Source organism: Cucurbita pepo, chromosome 9 (assembly GCF_057944985.1).
Source record: "Cucurbita pepo subsp. pepo isolate OVF chromosome 9, ASM5794498v1, whole genome shotgun sequence".
Taxonomy (NCBI): Eukaryota; Viridiplantae; Streptophyta; class Magnoliopsida; order Cucurbitales; family Cucurbitaceae; genus Cucurbita; species Cucurbita pepo.
The window spans coordinates 9,276,082-9,280,734 of NC_141806.1; the positions used below are offsets into that span (position 1 = coordinate 9,276,082).

At 36.7% G+C, this 4,653-nt stretch overlaps 1 non-coding gene across 1 annotated transcript; it reads left to right on the forward strand.

The window, feature by feature from the left end:
* The first annotated feature begins 4,195 nt into the window (after window positions 1-4,195).
* On the forward strand, window positions 4,196-4,268 carry TRNAV-UAC (transfer RNA valine (anticodon UAC)). The gene has a single exon. It is a non-coding gene; the product is annotated as a tRNA-Val (tRNA).
* The last annotated feature ends 385 nt before the right edge of the window (window positions 4,269-4,653 follow it).

Sequence of the window (4,653 nt, forward strand, 5' to 3'; positions counted from 1 at the left end):
GACTTGGATTAGATATCCCAGTCCTTATCTCCTTACGAGATAAGAGACATGAAGATTTCAAAACAAAAGATCATTAATTTCTGCTTTGCAGAACGTTAGTAATTCTTTATTCATTTGAATAGGTCGGACTTTTGTAGGAATATTTTTCTCCTCGAAAGCTTTGATATAAGGAAGATCAACAATATGTTGTTTCCTATTCCAAAATGCATTTGGGATATTTGAACAAACTTCTTTTTCTAATTGAGTTTGTAAAGTTTTGATTTTAAACTGGACAGTTTTGTTTTGAATTTGTTCTTCTATTCTTTTGAATGAAATTTCTTATTTCAAAAAAGAAATTTGTTTTTCTTTATAATTTAATACATTTATTGATTGAATAATTGTATTCTTTTGAAGGTTATTTATTTCGCTAATCCTTATGGGGAAAGAAAGTTAAATTTTATCTTCTTTCCTAAGGCTTTTGATTCTAACCCTTTTTCAGTTATTCTAAAAGGATATAATTGAGTAATGAAATGAGTACCTAGGATTAGTTCTTTTACTAGAAGGAAGGAATTTACGAAGCAAATTCCATCATTGCAAACATGAACTTTTGATAGTTTGTAATTAATTTTGAGTTTGTTGTTGTTAGCACCTCTAAGGCCCTTAGTAGTTTTTTCAAAATACTTTGTAGGTATTAAGCCTTCTTGAATGCAATTTTGATCGGCTCCATTATCTATGAGAGCCTTTAGTGTGATTTTGAAATCATAAATTTTTAAGGTAACGAGAGCGTACCATTTTTGAAATTGAGAAGTGGTGATGGCTCCAACGAAGGAACTTTGAAAATCTTCTTCATCCAGGTTCGGTTGCGCCGTTTCCTTTTGTGCTGGCAGCCTTTCCTGAAGATTGAGAATTTCTTGACGAAGCGTATAAGATTCTGACCTGGTTTCAGATCTTAGCGCCTGTACCTCTTGTTTGAGATTATTAATCTCTCTTTGTAAATCTTGAGTAGTGAGTTCCCTCGGTTTTTCAAATCTTTGGAGAACAAATTGGAGTCTGTAGGGATTTCTTTCTTCCCTTTCAGTTGGCCTAGAGATTGTCTTCGCATCCCTAAGTCGTTGAGCAATCTTCTGTTGAATTTCTGGGTCTTGAACTTTTTCTACTACTTCGAGTAGAATTTCTTGATCCTTGGTAAGGACATTTATGCATCCTTCGCACGTTCTTTTTCCTTCTTGTTCTGATTCGTATTCTGTGCTAGAATATGAATCAGATTCTTCTTGGAGTTCGAGGATTTCTCCCTCGCTTGATTGCTCTAAGTCAGTTAGGGTCAGTCGTAATAGCTGATTTTTCAGCTCTTGATCTATATCCAACTCATTGATCTTTCCTTTGATTGGACACTTGTTAGCATAGTGTCCTTCTTCACGACATTTGAAGCAAGTTTGCTTTTTCTTTCCTCTATGGGTTTTTGTAGGAATATACTTCCTTCTTGAGTATGTTGGCTTCTGAGACTGCACGGGTTTACTCCGATATGTTTCTCTAGGCCTGTATGAATGATAAGGTTTTGGATGCGTCTTAACCTTCTTCCGTCTGGAGGTTGAGGGAGCTTCTATTCCCTTGCATCCATATTGATCGCAAAATCTACCAAGCTCTTTTCTGTTTGATATCGAAGAATTGAGCTTGTTTTGAATCTTTGACTCATTACAAAGTCTGAGTCCTTCTTCTATGATGAAGGATGCTATGGATCCGTATGACAAAGTTTGCCATGGAATTGTTCCATTGTACTTTGTCTTAAGATCATCTTTGATCCTCCTTGAGAAGTGTTTTGGTAGTCCATTGACGAAATTCTCTTTCCAGAATTCCAACGAACTATCTGTTCTAATAAGAACTTTGCTGAAGTACATGTCTTTGTACCACCTGAAATCACCTAAGGTAGGACATTTCAGATTCATGAGTATCTCAGCGGATCTCTCCTGGTATTTTAGAGGGTCGCCGACGAAGAATTCTATGAGGGTATATATGAAGGTGTTGACAGCATCCTCTACCCTTTCATGTTGTACCTCGGTCCTAGTTGATGGACCTTCTTTGATAATTTGAGTAGTTGGTCTAATGACATAGTGGTTTAATATCTGTTGGCGGGTTGTTTCGTCGAGATATTTGTCCCACCAATCCTTGAGTTGCCCGGTAAATCCGGTTACCAAAACTTGAGCTATCTGATGGTCGGATTTATGGCCTTGTAATTTATACGCGCCTGCGGCCATCATCATTTCATTTACAACATTCATTATCAGATAGTCAGACAATCAATCGATATTCCATTCATAGATTGCTAAACCATCGTAATGAGCTTGAGTTTGTAGTGTCTTTTCTTCGAACTGGATATCCGGAAAAGACGGTTGAGGATACCAGTTTTTCTGATTACTGGCATTATTTTGACTTCTTCTAGAGATCCTTTCAATTCGATTGTAGAAAGGTTCTTCTCTCTCGTTTGCAATCTCGTCTTCGAATTCTTGGTTCTCGTCGTCATTGTTAACGACATTGACAGATGAATCTTGAGGCGTCATGGCGGGATTTAATATCCTGTCTAACTTTTCCTCTATCTTGGCCATTGCAGCCTCTTCTTTTGAAATCCTTTTTGTAAATATTTCGAGATTTGCCGGTCTGAGTATTGGTATTGACTCATCAACCTTTGGTACAGAGCTGCTTGCCTGTTCTTGCTGAGTACCTGATTTCTTTGAGATTTTTCCCTCGATACTTTCAAGTTGAGTAGCGATCGTGGATAAAATCTTATTTGAATAATTGTTTTGATGCTGGATATTCTTGATATCTTTTAGGGTCGGATTACCCTTTTCTAGTCCTTCCGGAATATGTTTGAAAGGGCTAGCTTTGACCTTTTCTCCGTAGTGGTTGTCGAATTCGACTTCTTCTAACGGAGGATGTTTCGAATATACCTCGCCTCTTTTGGTAGTCTTCCAACTCCTCTGGGTCAAGGTGCATACCTGCAGAATATTTTCTTCAAACCATTCGAAGAATGGTATATTTTCTTTGATGGCTTCCATATGAGAATACCACTGAGCTCTTAATTCATTTCGCTCAGCCTCTTTGTAGGTTTGGAAGAAGGCATTTCTTTTTGAAGAGTTGGTAGTTGACATAAAATCTGCTTTCAAAAATTCTTTGTCTATCTGGAAATCAGCTGTAATGACATTTAGCTGGCTTTTGTAGACGGATTGAGTATCCATATTCGTATGGGTTGGAGACCTTGAGCCATCTTCATAGTGGATTGACGCCCTTTTTTGATCATAACTGACCTCTTTTACCTTTAAGGGGTCATACATTGATCTTGATATTCCTGAAGTACTTGGTCTAGAACTCCGGAATTCTTTTACTTTTGACTCTGACGAAGGTTCTTCGCTGAATTTTATTTCAACGCTTCCATCGTCATGTTCGATAATTTGGACTGGGTTTTGAGATTCTTTCCTCTTTGGAAGATTTGCATCTTCTATTTTCCAGAGAGTGCTTCTGGTTATTTGATCCCAAGAGAGTGTTTTTGGGACAGTCACTGATGATTTTCCAATATTTGCTTCTATGAGCATAGTCCATCCTTTTGGTGAGGATCTTAATGCTCTTGGAGAAATGTTTGTATTCATGAGCTTATAATAAACCCTGAATATAACGACTGAAGAATGGGTTTCAGCCTTGATGTTTAAATTTTTTGACTGTAAATCTAGCATGAGAGCTGATAATATGTGTGGGTCCTGGAGAGACAGAGTAAAGTTTGGATAACAATTGAAATAGACTGGTCCATTCTCTAAATTGGATTGAACCATTCCCAATAAAGAATTTGAGAAATCTTCATGTCTCTTATCTCGTAAGGAGATAAGGACTGGGATATCTAATCCAAGTCTGAACAATGGTTTTACCGCGACTTGGACAAGACCGACATGGAGATAGTTAAACTCTTCACGATGTTGGAGTATAAGAGATCTTGAAAAAAGATTCAGAGATTCCCTATTGCTATGAATTGGGATGTTCTTCTCTGAGAATTTGATGCATGATCTTTGAGTAAAATTGAAGGTTGAAATTTGGTAGATAGTTTTAGGATCTACCTTTGGAATAGTCCAATTTTTGAGTTGATCTTCGATTCTAGCAATCTGGTATTCTTGTTTAAACATTAAAATTTATAATTATTAACTATTTTTTGGATCATGGACATCATGGACAACTTGTTGTTGTGGTGTAGTGGTTATCACGTTAGTCTTACACACTAAAGGTCTCCAGTTCAATCCTGGGCAACAACATGCTTCTTTGCTTGCAATGGTGTAGTTTTCGGATGGGAAACATTTTTGTTCATCCAAGACTCATACTCTGAGAAATTTGTGTAACGCTCACTAAGAACTTTTTAAGAGTTTGACATGTTACTCCCTTTAGAATTTATTTAGAGCATGACATGTTACTCCCTTTAGAATTTATTTAGAGCATTACAAACTAGTTTAAGAACGTTCTCGAAGATCTAGTTCATTAAATTATACAAGTTGTGGGCATTAATGAGTTAAAAGACCTCACAGTCACTCTTAACTACCACACTCACTAAGAACTTTTTAAGAGTTTGACATGTTACTCCCTTTAGAATTTATTTAGAGCATGACATGTTACTCCCTTTAGAATTTATTTAGAGCATTACAA